The 17,606-nt window shown below is 43.7% G+C and overlaps 1 protein-coding gene and 1 long non-coding RNA gene across 2 annotated transcripts in view; one reads left to right on the top strand and one right to left on the bottom strand.

Annotated features, from left to right (window-relative positions):
• LOC146796247 (D-serine dehydratase-like) overlaps window positions 1-17,606 on the top strand; it is a 440,976-nt gene that overhangs the window by 212,972 nt on the left and 210,398 nt on the right. The gene's annotated exons all lie outside the window — the stretch shown is intronic.
• LOC146796248 (uncharacterized) overlaps window positions 1-17,606 on the bottom strand; it is a 78,763-nt gene that overhangs the window by 44,592 nt on the left and 16,565 nt on the right. Inside the window, exon 2 of the long non-coding RNA XR_014969910.1 lies at window positions 7,360-7,556. This is a non-coding gene — a long non-coding RNA (uncharacterized LOC146796248). The remainder of the gene's footprint in view (window positions 1-7,359; window positions 7,557-17,606) is intronic.

Below are 17,606 nucleotides of genomic sequence, written 5' to 3'. Positions count from 1 at the left end.
CCCCACAAATTAGCAAAGGCCTAAGTCAGACAAAGGGTCCCAAAGCCCACCTCCCACTGCTCCCAGAGACCTGGGGAAAAGCGGCACACCCCACCCTTTTGAGGCACATCGGGGTTGACATCTCAATCTGGTATCATTTCATCCCCCTGCAGTTGAACCAAGAGCTGAACTCGCTTCATGGAAACAAGAGAGCTCTGGGACAGAGATGGTAGAAAACTTCAAAGCGGGCGATGCACGCCTCCGCCAGCGCACCCTCCCTGCTTCGAATTTGAGAGAATCAGAAACAATACAATTAATTTCATGTGTCTTTATTCCGTGGCACTCGTCCAAGTTTTTTTTTTTTAAAGAAGAAATACGTCAGCACATTTGGCGGCTGGTCCCCGCAGACAGTGGGTGTTGAGCTGCTGGGCCTGGCTTCCAAAGGCCGCGCTAGAATTCCAGGTTGACCCCTTCCACGCACATATGATTAGCATGTGGATTTATGGGCTCGCGGAACAGGGCTCGGGGTATAACTCCATGTGCAAATATTTAGAGACTCCCTGCCAGCGCTGGCCTTTCTGCGATGGGAACCAGGAGGAGGCCGAACGTGTAAGTATTGATGTCTTTGTTTGACGTCTGCTTTCAGGCCCCCAAGACAACTTCAGAAGAAAAACACACGTCGTGGTTTTAAAATACATGTTTCTGGGTGGCAATATGTAAAAATAGAAATAAAAAAAGGCAACTCTTGGAAAAAGCCAGACATCAATAGCACAATTTGACGAACGTAAAATGTATATGACACACAATGATTGCAGTCCACTCTAGGTTCTCCCCCTCGCGCACGGCACGAGAACAAACCAAACCATAATTCCAATGTGCTGGGAGAAAACTGTAATTTCAGGGGCGTTGATGTACTAATTTAAAAAAACACATATCCCTACTTTGGATGGATCAGCCATGCCATGGTGGCTGCCCACAATGTTCATTGTCTATAAATTTGCCACTGTCATTGCAGCAGAGCACTTTCAGTGAAAAATCTCAGCAGCACTTGAGGCAAACTCTACCTCTGGCTGGTGGGCTTCTGCTGAGGCATTGCCTATGAAGCCCCAGTGTCAGCACTGTCCACCCATATTCAGGTTTCCTTTCTTAATTAAAAAAACTCTATATATGTTTTAAATGTTACCATACGTAAGCGCCACAGTTGAGCTCCTCCCAGGTGATTAAGTTCAACTATCTTCGAATGCCAGGTGTGCATGATTACACATTCACCACAGACCAGAAAAAGGCCACTTTATAAGGACAGATGTGCAGTAAATCAACTTCATTAAACATAATAGATATATGAAACACCCCAATCCTCACTAATACTTGGTTACAAACCTGACAAACCCCCCTCCCCCTTTTAAGGTTTGCTCCCAACATAACCAATTCCGGCACAAAGCTCTCACACACCCCTTTTCTTTTTTCCCTTTCACATCTCATGTCCATTCTTGCTACAGCCACCTTCCCAAGCATGTCACAAAACTCTTCCATATCTCATGATTACCCACCTGCAACAGACCTCAAGGGTGTCCCCCAGGCCCTGCTGTGTCCCACCCCCCCCCCCGAGGTGTGATATGCCTGCTTATGACTCACCAGCCATCCAACTACCGCCTATAGGTAATACAAACTGTGCCTGTCTACTGTGGCAAGCTACCCAAAGACTTCCTCGGCCCTCCCAGCAAAATCCAAACTGCCCTTGTCAACCCCTTCAAGCCAGACAGACCGGGTGGGTACTTGACCATTTCCACTTGTCCGAATCACTTTGCGGGGTGAAGGGATAGACTGGCCTACAGGCCTAGACTCCTCCCGACCCCCTCATCATGAGAGATTACACATTCACCACAGACCCGTATATTGTGAAAAAGGCCACTTTATTAGGACAGGTGTGCAGTAAATCAACGTAATTAAACATCACTCAATCAATCAATCAGGGGTTTTTAAGTGCGCTATTCACCCGTGAGGGTCTCATGGCGCTGGGAGGGGGGTGGCACAACTCCGGTCAGTCGAAGAGCCAGGTCTTGAGGGTCTTCCTGAAGATCTGAAGATGTGCAGGGTGGGGGCGTGTCTGATGTTGATCCGGGAGAAGGTTCTTCTGCCCGTTCGTGCACTGCTGATGCGCAAGCGTGAGGTCTGCGGATCGGAAGTTCCACTTGGGTATATGGAAGGAGGTTCTATTGTTGAGATATTGGGGTCCAGTGTTGTGGAGGCATTGGTAGGCATGGGTGAGTATCTTGAATGTTACTCTCTTCTCAACGGGGAGCCAGTGGAGGTTCTGCAGGTGTTTCGTGATGTGTTTGTGTCGAAGGATGCCGAGGATGAGTCTGGCTGTGGTGTTCTGTGTGGTCTGGAGTTTTTGGAGCACAGATTTGCTGATCCCGGCATAGAGGGCATTTCCGTAGTCCTGTCTGCTGGTTATGAGTGTATGGGTGACGGTCTTCTTTAATTCCGGGGGATATATTTGAAGGTCTTTTGGAGGATGCAGAGGGTATTGAAGCAGCTGGATGCGACCGCGTTGACCTGTCGGGTCACGGAGAGGGAGGAGTCAAGTACGATGCCTAGGTTTCGGGCGTGGTCCGTGGAGGTGGGAGGGCTGTTGAGGGCAGTGAGCCAACAGGTGTTGTCCCATGCAGAGGGGGAAGATCCGAGGACAAGGACCTCTCTATTCTCCGAGTTGAGCTTCAGGCATCTGCTGCTCATCCAGGATGCAACGTCCTTCATTCCTTCCTAGAAGTTAAGTTTGGTGGTGATGGGGTACCTGGTAAGGGAGAGGATGAGCTGGATGAATACTATGCTGAGTCCGTGCTGTCTGATGATGGCGGCGAGGGGGATCATGTAGATGTTGTAGAGAGTGGGGCTGAGCGACGATCCTTGGGGTACTCTGCAGTTGATTTCCATAGGTTCGGAGAGGAATAGTGGCAGTCTGGTTCTTTGGGTTCTGCCGTTAGGGAAGGAGCGGAGCCAGTCGAGGGCAGTTCCCTGTATGCCGGCGTTGTTGAGTCTGGCAGTGGGTGTGCGGTGGGAGACCGTGTCGAAGGCTGCAGAGAGGTCGAGTAGGATCAGGGCAGCGGTGTGTCCTTGGTCGAGGAGGGTGCAGATATCGTCTGTGGCAGCGAGTAGAGTGGTCTCGGGGCTGTGGTTGCTTCGGAATCCGGATGGGGGGGTTGAGGATGGAGTTTCCTTCGATGAATTTTGTTAGTTGGGAGTTGACGGGTTTCTCTGTGACTTTGGCTGCGAAGGAGAGGAGGGATATGAATCAGTAGTTCTTGAGGTCCGTGGGATCTGCTGAGGACTTCTTAAGCAGGGAATCTGACTTCTGCACGTTTCCAGTTGTCGGGAAAGATGCCGGTTCCGAAGGTGGTGTTAATGGTGCAGCATAGTTTCGGAGCGATGGTGGCGGTGGCTTAGTGGAAAATGTGCGGGGGCAGGGATCCGTGGATGCCTTTCATGGTCGATTGGGTGTCTTCGGTGGTGACTGGGGTCCAGGAGGAGATGGTGAGCTGGCTGGCATTGCTGGAGTAAAAAGTGGTTTCGGAGTCAGGTGTCTGATATGTAGGAAAAACCCCAAGCCTCACTAATGCATGATAACAAACTTTACAACCCCCCCTTTAAGGTTTCCTTACAACATAACCAATTCCTACACAAAGTTCTGACACACCCTTTTTCTTTTTCCCCTTTCGCATCTCACATCCATTCTTGCTACATCCACCTCACCCAAGCATGTCCCAAACTCTTCCATCTATCACACTTAACCAGCTGCAACAGTCCCCAAGTTTGTCCCCCAAGCCCTCCTCTGTGCTCTCTGCCCCGAAGGGTGGATATGCCTGCTTGTGACTCACCATTCCCCCTACTACTGCCACCCAGGAAAATACTGCAAAGGAGTTTTTTGCCCCCACCACACACATTCTTCCCCTCAGACGCGATACGCAGCAAAACCTCAATCAACACGATGAACACCAAACGTTCTCTCCCCACAAGTGAGCCAAAAACTCACATTGCTCCATCAGATAAAATGAGTTACCAAACTGTCACAAATGAACTCCGTCATCAGGAAATAAAGTAGCATCTGCCTCCAAAATGTGATCGTGGGCCAACACTTTTATTCCACATCCCGAACAAAAATATTTCATGACCCTGTTCAGTTTGTTTTCTTACTTCGTCAACAGCAGCTGTTTTAGGGCCCCGCGGGAACAAATGCAGCCCATACAAAACAGATGCCTGCGCATATCTGGCAAATTTGTGTAAAGTCCTTCATAGCTTTTAATAGGGTCAAACCTGATAGCTGAACTAAATCATTCTCACCCAAGTGGATCACTAAAAGGTCAGGACTTCCTCTCCATACAAAGATATCTGCCAAGAAGTACAGCAATTGCCCCAATTTCATGCTGGTGTTACACCACCAAACAACTTCATGGTGATTGCTCAGCTGACCCAAAGAACAGCCACAAGGACAACTATCTGCAAACGTAGCAGCCTATCGCACAAGAGAATGTGCCACACAGTCTGTCACCATTTTGTCCACTGAAGGGCCTTTCCCACAACCTATGTAAAACCAGAAAAACGTTAGCAAGAAAGAAAATATAAAACAAAATACAATCACAAAGCTGTCCCCAACCGCATGTACCACTCAGCACATCTGGAACGCTCCTAATGTTGGCGCTCTGCCGGCCCAAACGAGCTGCTTCTGAGGCAGCACCTATGCGTAAGAATGAGTCCCAAAACACCTTGCATCCAGACCCAAATAGACAAAGGCCTTCCTAAGAACACCTAACAACTGGGCTGCAGTCAAATCCTGACCATTCAAATGATGAAAAACCACACCCTGTCTTTTAGGACAACCCATCTGAAACCTGTGCCGCATTTCCACTGGAATAACATCACACACACCGCACTGCTAAAGCATTATCCACTGTCCTCTACCTGCCTGATCAGTTTTGGACCTACACAACCACATTTTTAAAGTATCAAATACCATCACTACCTCATGAAATTGCAAACCCTGCCCCCTTTAACTCCAATAACTCGGAGACCCTAAAGGCCCCGAAAAGCATCCAAACCATTCACAAACTGAAAACCCTCACCTCATTTTCATAGTAACTGCACACTAACTGCCCTTGCATTAAACTAGTCAGCAAAGAAAGTGAAACCAGCTCCCTCTGCAACCTCCTGCCCCCGGAACTTAGACCATCCCAACAATACTCTCCGCACCAACTCCCCCTCGGCTGGGTCATAGCCTGAAAACCACTTACCATTAAAAGACAAACTGACAAACTTACCAGAAATAGTTGCTGCTGATAAACCTCTGTCAATTAACATTAACTCAAATTCATAACATCCTTCCAATGCTGCAACAACTTGTCCTCATCTTTCCACCTCAGCTGAGCACCACACTCCAGAAACTCCTTCCACACTTGCCAATAATAGGACCATCTAGTAGTACTGGACTCGATAACGGTTCCATCGAACTGACTACCTTTGTTCCCACAGTGCCCAGATGTCTGGCAGCAACTCTGTCTTCTTCTCTTCTGCACCGGGGGCCAATCAACAAAACCTCTGCCACCCTAAACAAGATAACGCATCAGCTATATTATTTCTCCCACTTGGAACATGACATGCCTTAAAAATGATGTTATGAAACAAACACCCCAGCATAAACCTCCTCAACAGCCTTAGAACTCTCAAATTACAGGCTTTCTGTTTTTTAACCAGTGCCACCGCTGGTGTTGTTCGTGTTAAAACCCTTAAATTAGACAACTACTTGCCCCATACCTACTAAGCCACCAACAATGGAAAGAATTACAAAAAGGCAATGTTCCTGTCCTGTGGCAACCAATGCTAATTGGAATAGAATAGTGAACTGATATCACCAAAAAGGGTTTCAACCAAAAATACCTTTGTACAGTGTGTTCATTAGGTCCTAAAATCTGCCGATATTTTATTCTCAATAAGTAAAATATGAATACATGTGTGCCAACAAATATTTCAAAGTTGTACCAATATTAGCATTTTCTGAAAGCAGGTTACCTTTGTTTGGACATTTTACCATGGTAACACTTGCTTCAAGCCATTAATATTTATGGGAAATATCAAAATAAATAACTTAATTCTGCACTGAAGTAGCTTAGCAATGTGTCAAATACTATGTAGATACCTATGCTGTTGAAGACAGCCAGAAACAAATATTTAGGTGGATTGACAAAAGACTTCTACAGCATAAGTAAATACATAGCCCTTGAAACATTTCTAATACGGTTCAGTACTAAGCAAAACATCTTCACATTTGACTCCTAAATTTCTCTAGTTATTTGAACTTTGTTGTCTCTTTGTGAAATTGTTTCTCTAAATATGCTGGCTTTCACTGTAGTCAAGAAGTTGCATATCCTCATAGTAGTTATTACATACAATGTTTCATATGTAATAAATACTTCAAAGATTGAAATGTAAATCAGAATATGCAACATATTACACCTTGATGCATTTCAACATTTGCCTAATGAGTCTTGAGTTTGGCCTGATTCTTAGTTTTCCTGGTGGGGTACTCATACATAAATGAGATGAAACATTCCATCTTCCAAAATCCCTTTAAGTTTTCCATTTTTCTCGCTCATTGATTTATTATCCGGACATAACAAAGGACATTGAGAAATGGTTTGGAGTATGTGTTACTCTGTCATCAATAAGTACACATTCCTGTCTGTGTTTCATCAAAAATCACATGCCTATCACAATAATTTTTCGAAAAACAGACTGGCTTACGCACACATTTGTGAGGGAGTAAACATGATACCAGTCTATCACTTTTAACATGTATGAAACAGTAATTCCAATGCTAAACACAATCTGGATATGTTTTGATTCCAAAATTGTAGCCATAAATTCTGCAGTCGCTAGTCTTTTTAAATCACATGCTCACTCTTGTTTGTATAGAATCCCAACTTACCATTGTGACATTTGGTACATTCACTGTATCGTAGGTGCCTAGTATGCTATGTCACATGTAATAGGGCTACCATTACTTCACCCACAACCACGAAGGAGCATCACACCTGAAACAATAAAGACTATTGGCCTGTTTGGTACAACTGCCCCTCATGACTTCAAAGAACCTGAAGTATATGTGGAGTTTCGGCAGCCATGTGTCTGCTCAGAACAGTCTTCTGGCTGTCAACAGGAAACAGGTGGGAGGATCCTTTCCAAAAACATTAATAGACAAAGCACATCACCAACACATTACACCTTAAAGAACTTTTCTTGTGTATTGGACATGGGTCATGCTCCAATGTTGATGGGAAAAATCCTGGCTGTAACACAAAATTAGTCATGTAACATGAAAATACTTACCACCTTTGTTGCTGCTGTTGGGCCCTCAACTGCCCATCAAGCTCTGGATAGGTCAACACAAGAATACATGCCATTGGGGGTGGGGGGTATCAGGGTGCAGTGCACGCACTTCACATGTTGGGAGGACTAACCGAGCTGGACTTTCTCACCTTCCTGGCGATGGCCTTCCAAATGTCCCACTTCTGATGGGCGATGACCTGTATGGATACAAGAAATGAAAGAAAAACAATGGTTTTGTGACTTTTTGTTTGTCTGTATTTATGTATCAAAATGTATCTACATCTATCACTAGCATGACTCATTAACATACAACATGTGTATTTTCCAATATATTAATACACACTTTTATACTGACCTGTTGACTACCTTCATCCCATATCATGGCCTAAACTCACCAATCCAGGCCTGTGACATCATCTAGCCCAGGGGGCTCCTACATGTTCTGTGATGTGACCTACTTCTGATCAGTGCAGAAGATTGTGAACCACTGAAGGCTAAACATAAATACTTATGGCACAGTGAATACTGGCCACTGTGTTTGGACATGACACACTTTGAAATGAGAGTAAATTTAAATGGAGTGTTAGCTCAAGAGGTCAGGTAACTCTCTCATTCAACTGCCGTCTATTTATAAGCATTCAGGGGCATATTTTTATGCACACAAAATTTGACCTGGCAAGGATATATGTTTATGACAGATATACCTCAGTGCTTCAGTGGTTTATCCCTGTGACTCAGCCCCAGCCTGGCCCATGATTCTGACTGAGCACTGCTCATTGTCAAGTCTTGTTATCTGGAGCCTGATGATCATGATGTCACATAAACACAGCCTTCCCTTAACTTCTGCATTATACAATGGGCTTGTACCCATCTAATAAATGATCTCAAGACTGTGTGGTACTCTGAAGGGGCCTGGGAACTACCGGTAGCTCCCATATAACTGTTTGGAGAGCACTGATTTAGGCTGAGTGGTTTGTGGGACCATACACATACCTAACATCAGTTTAATTTGGTTTGTACAGAAAACATTTTTATGTACAGTTGTAGAGAGTCTATAGTGTGTTGTCTGATTTCCATTATGTGAGCTTTAAACGTAGCACGTGTAATTCAAACATATACATAGATATATCTCTATATACACACCAGTTAGAATCTAGGTCTTTAAACACACCACACGTAATAATGTTATTCTTTTTTCACGTTGTAAAGTGCTTAGAAATCCCCAACATCATTGTCCTCTGTAAGGAGCAAACATGTATGACACTTCACATCACGAACTTCACTTCATTCAGGAACTCGAAAGGAAATTGTAGCCTGTGTTAATGGAAAAATACCAGTTAGACAGAATCCCATATACATTTCAGACATGTACCCGTGTTCCTCTGGTGATCCACAGAGCTGGTCATACGGGAAGAGGACCTCCTGGGAGAGCAAGTCCAGCTCCTCTGGCGAGAAGGCAGGGGCCCTCTCACTTTTTTGACCAGCCATCATTGCTCCCGGAGGTACGTAACAGCAGAAAAAGTGGAGGAGGTCTTGATGGCAACAATGTTAGGAGGCAAGTGAGCTTTTTTCCCATCCACTGCGTACATGTACGCGACATACAGTGTATACAGTTCATAGCCATTTGCCTTCATATGTTACCTTCCCCAACGTTAGCCTATGAATGTGTCTGTTGTGGAGTTTTCCATCTACTGCGCGGTAAACTTCTGCCACGCCCGTCTAATTTCCAAATATCTTATCGGCGAGGTCAGGCACCTGACATTTTAATATTTCAAAATAGTATTTTTAACTATAAAGTGCATCACCACTACTCAAAATGTGGGATAGTGTGTTTACATATTCAAACTTGATGGGCACTTGTTCTTTAAAAAAAATGCATTTACATATAGTGCGTTACTGTACTGAAAAGAAATATTAGCTCGGTGTTGTTTACACATCCATTGACAGTATTTTGGGTGGGAAAACATGTGTAAATAATACATTGATAAGTATTATTGACATTTTTTGTAAAATTATTTTGAGGCCATAAATGTAATTTGTGAAGAAGAAAGGACAAAAAGCGAATGTTTTATGAAAATATGTTGTAAAACTATATATACTTTGTACAACTACATGACTTTAGTAATAAATATCAAATATGTTGCTGTGAAAAATGTGATGTTCAAATATTTTTCCACTGCTGACAAATGAACCCTAGGAGAGTGAGGAGACAACAGCCTCAGGTGTACCACCTATTTACAGACCTTGCCACATTGTAAGAAAGGGATATAATCGAGAAGTTCAGATTGAATAGGCAAATTATATTGCATCAATGTCATCAGCTGGAGCAAGATCTTCAGCCTCACAACAGAAATTCAACATCTATTACACTGGTTGTCAAACTCATGACAGTACTTTATTTTGTGGCCACAGTATCCTTCCCATACACTGTGACAGTATCTGGTGGAATGTCACAACAAACTTTCAGTGGTGTTCTACAAGTAGTTATATCTTCAATGATGAGACACGTCAACAGCTTCATTCAGTTTCCACAGCAGCAGGATTGAACCAATAAGAAGCAGGACTTTTACGGTGTGGGTCGCCTACAACATGTTGTTGGAGCAACTAATGGCACGCATATTGCCTTAGTGCCACCACACGCCAAAGAACCTGTCTCCCGGAATCAGAAACACTTCCATTCAATGAACATGCAAGTTGTCTTCTTACCAGATTTGTACAGCACAAGCGTCTGTTCTTTTCCCCGGCACTACCCATGATTCCTTTGTATTACGGAACGGCCCCATACCCCTGCAAATGTCTCAACTTGGACCTGAGAGGACCTGGCTTGTTGGTCAGTGCAAACTTTCATAATATTGTTTGGGGGATTTGTAGTTGAATAATCTGAAATTGCGTAACATTTTTTGGCAATTTATTTGTCTTTTATCTACAAGACTCAGGTTATCCCAACAGACCATGGTTGTAGATACCGCTGAGGAATCTGACAATGCTAGGGGAAGTGTTCTTCAATGAGGCCCATGTAAGAACATGATGGCCAGTGAAGTGGGCTTTTCGGCTCCTAAAGGCCAGATTTCATTGTCTGGACAAAACAGGTGGAGCTCTCCTCTACTCCCCTGATACTGTGCACCAAATCACTGTGGCCTACTGCATGCTCCCCAACATCGCCCTGTGATGGAACCTCCCTTACATCGCAGAGGATGGAAACCATGAAGAGCCACCGGGTAAGGATCCTGAAATGCCAAATGAAGATGAAAGTGGTGAAGTGGAAGGAGTTGCCTTACATCAATAAGTTATTGACAACTTCTTCTCATGACTGTAAGTATATCTTTACATGTTCTCACTTTCACCTTTACACCAACTATTGGTGTGATGATGAGAGAAGTATGTGGTGGTGATTTGTAAGGAAGGGTAAGTTCAGGGAAATTTAGGCCAAAGGTGTTTGTTGATCAAAGTTTTGGCACTTTGACCACTGTGTCCATACAACTTTCCAATACTTGCAAAATGGTTAGTGGAACATACATGTGGAAATTATGCAGTTGAAATGGGACAGACACAATATGATACGTATATGGATAATGGGTTGTTTGGTGTTGTGACACTTACATGCACCGTACCATCATGTGACATGTAATTGAGATTGACACCTGTAATCTTAGGTGCAAAACAATATATTCACACAAACAAACCAAATAACCAAATTATCTGATACTGATAGTTTAAGGTTTCTTTGTAAGGAAATATATGTGCCGAACACATTGGCAACATCTGAGCTGAGAACAAACAGGACATTGAGGTTTAGTGAGACTTTGTAAAGTATTCTGGCCCACATTTGACTATTCTTACATAGGGGTGTATTTTGTATTTGTGCTCCAAACAATTGTGTCTCTACTCTTATGATTTCATCCACCATGACTGACATTTCTCCACATTTTTGGGGCCTGGAATTGTGCAAAGTAATATGATATAGAAAGTATTTACCCACAAGGTAATAAATGAAAGGAGAAAAAGGGTTAAGAAATAAGAAAAAGGAACAAAATACCCTCAGTTGACTGGCAAAATCTCTGCTAGAAAATGTTGTGGTGCAGTGGAAAGGAAAAGGATCATGGTCTGAAATTGAGGGAGTTTTATAGTGTGGAATGCAAGTGTTTCCATTTCAATGGACATCATGTGTGTTCTACTAGCATCAATCCAATGGCCACAGTGATGATGCATTGTTGAGCGCGTACCGCAAGCGACTCTCTCTATCAGGGAAACCGCTGTTAGGAGCCCTGCAGCTCAACTGTGAAATAAAAATTTGCTTGGTGGGAACCTGCCAGCCTGACGGAGTATTATTCGCCAGCATTGGAGTCCACAGCGACGGCAGCAGTGTTTCACAGCGGTGGCAGGAAACACTGTCAGCACGGACAGTGAGTCAGCCTGCATATATCTAAATACCGCGGGTGAAAGACTTTCGACTTGGCAGAGTACTTGGGATCGCGTCCACGGCAGGATAGTTGTAAGATCGTCAAAATCTAAATCAGGCCCTTAGACTTTTCCAACATATGTCCCCATATCATTAGTTGGTTATATAAATATCCAGCCCATTAAGCCTGAGAGAAAAATGTAGAGCTAGACATATTGCATCAAAATGTCACACATAATAATATAAAAATGAATTCATAATCCTACATATTATTTTTATTTATTTATTACACAGGGGTCTTAAAACACAGACATGCATAAATAAAAACGAGCACCACAACTACATTCTGCAGCATTTGATACAGGTTTTATGACACATACAGTTTTTATACCAAATAATAGACCCATTGCCAAATCCATCTATTCTGTTTTCTTCAGCAAAGTCAGAGCTTGACAGCATTGCCAAACCTTACATTTTTAAAATAGTAGTCAGAGAAGATACTTGTTTGGAAAAAAAATGTAGTCAAGCAGCTGATGTAATACATACAGTTTATACTCCAAAACTCAAAAGCCCCACTCCTTAGCTATCAACAAGCCCATAAGACTTTTGTGAGATATACTTAGATTAATCCCACCCCTCTATTCACATAGTGGGATAAGGAGGCTCTTCTCAATATAATTATTAGCCTGCAGAGATCCTATTTGTTTATCAACATCAGATATCTCTTTTCTTCCACCCAGGCTCCATCATTAACCTGGTCTCTAATAGGAATCACTTTCTTCGAACATGATTTCTTGTCCATGGTATTTATTTCTTGGAAGCAGGCACTAAATTTGATAAAACTACAATTTTAATATTTAAATAGTTTGAGAAGCCGGACAAAAAATCTTTGCATAGCCTTCAAACACTCCCTTGATAAACTAAAAGGCTTAAGCCTCGCACAAATTCTGTGTCCCCTCTAGCCTACAATTACTTTAAGCATATTTCTAGTTCTAATTGTAACCTACCATTTTAAAAACTCCACCGAGATTAAATTATTTGTGTGAAATAAATCAATTGCACCCAAAAGACCAGAAGGGCTATTAAATCGTTGTAACTTATTCCATAAAATGGTTCTGTCCACTGAGTCAGAAGCTTTGAGCCTGTGTTATGTGGGCTTGCAGCCCTACTAAGATACATCTGACATATAGATTGTGAACATTAGAGAATGGATTCCAAAAGGTCTTAATCAGTTGTAAAAATAGAGGAACTAAACTGGCTAGGGCCATCAGAAACGTCCAATAAATAACCAACATATCTAGACTCTGAGATGTTACATTCTGGAGCTGAAGGTATTGGTCTTACTTATCATTAACCACAATTTATGGGGATCTGTGGTATACAATGTAACAAAGTATGAAATTGTTAACATTTCCATTGAGAAATGCTATCAAATCCAAATTCACAATATATATAGATAACCTAGGTAAACAAGTCAAGTGGTGAAGTTAACTTTCAGTTACCTGCTACTCTTATAACAGATGTTACATATCTAATATAGCTTACATGCAGTGCCTAAAATAGACATTTCTATTGGGAGGATCCCATCATCCCCCATTAGAAATGTCTGTCCATTTAAAGAATTGCATACATGAGATCAGATGGCCAGCTTTCACCTCTGGGAGCACACAGTACCCTCAATGGGAGGAAAGAACCCCTGGGGACTGCCAGGTGAGGTCATATGTGACTGAGTAAACTACAACACTTTTTCAATTTAAGAGAAAAGACAAAGAATCCAAGACGAGATAGGCTGCTGGAGGCCTGGACCGAAGTTGGGAGGCTGGAAAGAAATGCTCATAGCTGCAAAGAGCTGCCATTTTTAGATTTTGGTGAATAAAACTCTGGGATTGTTTTAATGCCTGAAAGTGTATGGCTAAACTGAACATTCCTGCCTGTCTCCCGGGGAGTTTTGGAAAGAAAAAGCTGTCTTCTGCTCTGTTTAAACGTGTGCTTCAAGTGCTTTACTCAAGGACTGGTAGCATCTCTTGCTTCCTTAGTCACTGGGATGCAGGTATTCAAAGTCTAGTGACACCTGTTTGCCTCAGGAGACTTCACTCCTGGAACTGGAGATTAAAGATCTCCTGAGGCACAGTACATTCAAGATGATGTACCGGCAAAGGTTCACGGTGTCCAGGGGTCACGGTTCCTCGTCACCCCCTATGGCCACGGGCCTCAGCTTTGCTGTGGCCTCTGGGTAGCCTCGGGGAAGTCTGGAAATCCACCTCTGGTGATGCAAAGACTTCGGCGTCCGGCGGGAGTTTCAGACCGGACAGTTGCTTCTTTGGTGCCTGCCAAGCAGGGAAGTCACTTCTTGACCCCAAGGGAGATTTCTTCAGTCTTCTAGTCGAAATAGAATGTCGAAGGTCCAGGATTTATGTTGCAGAGTTTCGTCCAGGGTAATCCATAGTCTCAAGGACTGGGTTCCTATACTTATAGTAAGATAGGGGGTTGGACATACTCTGGGGACCCACCTATGGGAGGGTTTGGAAAGAGGGGTGGTTACACCCATTTCCTTTAACCAGTTTCGTGCCAGAGCAGGGGCAGGTAGCCCCTGCAACCGGTTTGAACTGGACTATGCACAGGGATACCAAGTGTGCCCCCAGTGCAGGACTTCAAAGCACCAGAGAGAGCTCCCGCCCAGCCCCAATACACATCTGCCTGTCTGGGGAGGTGGTTACACCTCCCTGTGATAGGAAACCTTTTGTCCAGGCCTCCCCTGCCGGAGTTTCGGTCAGCAGCAGGAGGCCAGACCCGTGTCTGTGGCATTTGCATCCATTTTGTGATGCCAGGGCTCTAGAAAGTCTTTACCGGTCAGACCAGTGGGTACATGTCTCTCCCTCTAGAAGGGTGGAATGCTACCCCCGCCACTAGAACTGGCGGGGGGTAGTATTCCAAAGTGTTTGACACCAAACATGACATGTTTCCGTGCAGCCAGTCCAAAGTTAGCATTTACCGCGAGGTTATAATGCACTTACGAGTATATGGTCAGGATGCACCACAAACAGCATCAGAGGAGGTACTCCGAACGCTGCAGAGGGGCTCTGCTCATGCAGGGGCACCCTCTCACATAAAAACCAAGAACTCTGCCTTCAGGATTGTTAAGGCCTGCCATAGGAGTGACTTATAGGTTTTATATGTGTGTGCAATGGTAGTGATATAGGTAGCCTATACCACCGAAAGGGGTGCATGCACCACCTTACCCAGGCTGCAGTAGCAGACCTGTGGTGTCATTTTGGAGTGCTTCCCAGGGGTGGCATAATACATGCTGTAGCCCCTGGTAGGCCTCTGAGGTACCTATGCCCTGGGTACATAGTGTACCATATACAAGGGACTTATAAGGCACTCCAGAATCCAATTAGAGATGTATCTAATGTACATGGAAACTATTTTAGAGAGGAAGCAGCTAGGCTGGGGTCCTGATTAGCAGGGCCACAGCCAGACTAAGGTCGAAAAACAGTCGAACACCAGCAAAAAGTGGGGGTACCCATGTGAAGCAGATCCTACTCTCCTACAATTTACTGAAGAATTGTTGAGGACATTCTGAATGCATTCCACCCATTGCTTACTATTGGCTTTGTGTTTTATAACTCACATTTGCTTGCTTTCTGTTTGCTAACTTTATTTGATTTAGGTTGTCTACCTTGAGTTAATCCCTCCCTTGGATCATAGCCTGTTTACCTGATTCTTTTTATTCTTCCACAAGCACATGTTTTCTGTAAACAAGCCTTTAAATTTTGTTGTTTTCTTGTCACATTTTCTTTGCATTCAAAGTCAGTGTTCAAATGTAAGCCTATCTCTTTTGGGGGAGTTTGATGTTTACTTTTCTTACTCTGACTTCAAAGTGAAAGGATTTATATGACAATCTTGCTGGTGTTGTGAAAGAAAACACCTGTTTCTAGCACACAACATTTAGATGTCTGTAAATGAATTGTGAAGATATTTAAGAATATATCAGAATTAGGTAAGGCACAAATGAAGCACATTTTTTTGTAACTCTGTAGTGTGAAATAAATATTTTAATAGGATAAAAACATGTGAATACACTATCTGATTCCATCTCCACACATTTTCATTTGTGTGCTGTATAGTTCTAGCAGTAAAACGGCATGCCTGTGCAAATGTTACGGTTGTTTCGATTGAAAATGTGCGCTACCACCCCATGCATTCTCCACACTACTCCAATTAACAACACTACTCCACTCAATGCCACGCCACTCCTCTCCACGATATTTTACAGCATGCCACTCCACTGTATGACACTCCACTCTACGACACGCTACTGTGCACCATGACACGCCATTACAGTCTACGCCACACCACTCCACTCTACAACGCTCCACTCAACTCCACAACATGCCACTCCACTCTACGACACTCCACTCCACAACACTCCACTCAACTCTACGACACGCCACTCTACTCTAAGACACTCCACTCTACTCTAAGACACTCCACTCTACTCTAAGACACTCCACTCTACTCTAAGACACTCCACTCCACTCTACTCTACGACACTCTACTCTACGACATGCCACTGCACTCTGTGATATGCTACTGTGCTCTGTGACACTCCACAACAGTCTACAACACACCACTCCACTCTACAACATGCCTATCCATTCTACAACACGCTCCTGTGCTCTATGGCACGCCACTGTCTTTACAACATGCCACTCCACTAATACACACCACTCCACTACCCAATCTACGCCTCTCCACTATGCCTCTCCACTCTACGACACACCACTCTACAACATGCACTCCACTCCATGACACACCACTCCACTCTACTCTATGTCATGCCACTCCACACCATTCCACTCTATGCCACTCCACTCTACCCAACTCTATGACATGCAAATCCCCTTTACAGCACTACACTCCATACAATGAACACTCTATGCAACAACACAACACTCTACTCCACTGTACAATACTCAGCTCTATAACACTACACTCCACTCTACTAGACAGATACTTTACTCCACTCTACTCTATGCTATGCCACTCCACTCTCAAATGCTGTACTCCACTACATGCGGCTCTACGACACTTCACTCCACTCCACTTTATGCCTGCCACTCTCACACCCCTCCACTCTATACCACAACACTCTACACCCCTCCTGTCTACTCCAGGACTCTCTACGACACAGTATTTTATGACACAACTCTACGTCACTTCACTCACTTACACTTTACTCCACTCTACGATACGCCACTCCACGGCACTTCACTCTACAACACTTCACTCCACTCTTTGACTCTTTACTGCAATCTAAGCCCCTGTACTCAATGCCCTTCCACTTTACAACCCTCCACTCCATGGCACTCCACTCTTTGAGGGTTAGATTGTTTGAGCATTGTGGGTGCTGACTCTCGCCTCCCTCATCTATAGCTCAACTTTGTGATTCTTTAAGATATCCATATCAGAAGGAATGTGATAGTTTTAGACTGAGAAATGAATTTTATTGGTGAAAGGTAAACAGCTGTGTTTTTTTGGAGACGACAAGTCTATGGGCTAAATTGTTGGTTGTGGATGGCAAAACTAGAGTTTGAATTCACTTTTTTACCACTTTTCCACATTGCGTGTTACGTACTGCGCAAATCACTTTGTTCTTCTGCCTCTTTCCTCGTGTGCTACATAAGGGTTTTTGACAACAGGGTACACCATAGTTTTACGTTTCTATTAAATAAACATTGACAAAGCCAAAAGGTTTTTTTGTGGTAAGGTCTTTTTGAAGTATCACTATGACAAATGCGAACTGACAGAGCATTGGCAGCAGAAAAGCAAGCGCCCCTCTCATACA

Source organism: Triturus cristatus, chromosome 10, assembly GCF_964204655.1.
Source record: "Triturus cristatus chromosome 10, aTriCri1.1, whole genome shotgun sequence".
Taxonomy (NCBI): domain Eukaryota; kingdom Metazoa; phylum Chordata; class Amphibia; order Caudata; family Salamandridae; genus Triturus; species Triturus cristatus.
This window is presented reverse-complemented; position numbering and strand designations above follow the sequence as displayed.